The sequence below is a fragment of the Apaloderma vittatum genome, unplaced genomic scaffold (genome assembly GCF_000703405.1).
Source record: "Apaloderma vittatum isolate BGI_N311 unplaced genomic scaffold, ASM70340v1 scaffold21847, whole genome shotgun sequence".
Taxonomy (NCBI): Eukaryota; Metazoa; Chordata; class Aves; order Trogoniformes; family Trogonidae; genus Apaloderma; species Apaloderma vittatum.
Window position 1 is genome coordinate 1 of NW_009728119.1, and position 377 is coordinate 377.

Genomic DNA, 377 nt, shown 5'->3' on the forward strand with positions numbered 1-377 from the left:
ACGGCCCCGAGCTCAGGGAGACGTTTATCCTCCCCGCCCCGGGGAACGCTGGCTGTCACTCCTCCCTCCTCCACCCCCTGAAGAACCTACTCCAGCCAAACCTTCCCTCATTTCCCTTCCGCTGGCATTGTATTCAAATCTCACCCTTTATATAACTCACACGTATGCTTTTAAGTCTGGCCTAGAAAGGGAGTCGCTAAATTAAATCCGGGAAAAAAATGCACCTTTCTGGCAGTAAGATTGTGACTCTTTGTTACGACACGTTTCTCGGAGGGAAATCCAGAGAGGTCGTGGCTGTGGAGTCTCCTGCTCTGGAGACTTTCCAACCCGCCTGGACATGTTCCTGTGTGGCTGCCCTCGGGGACCCTGCTCCGGCC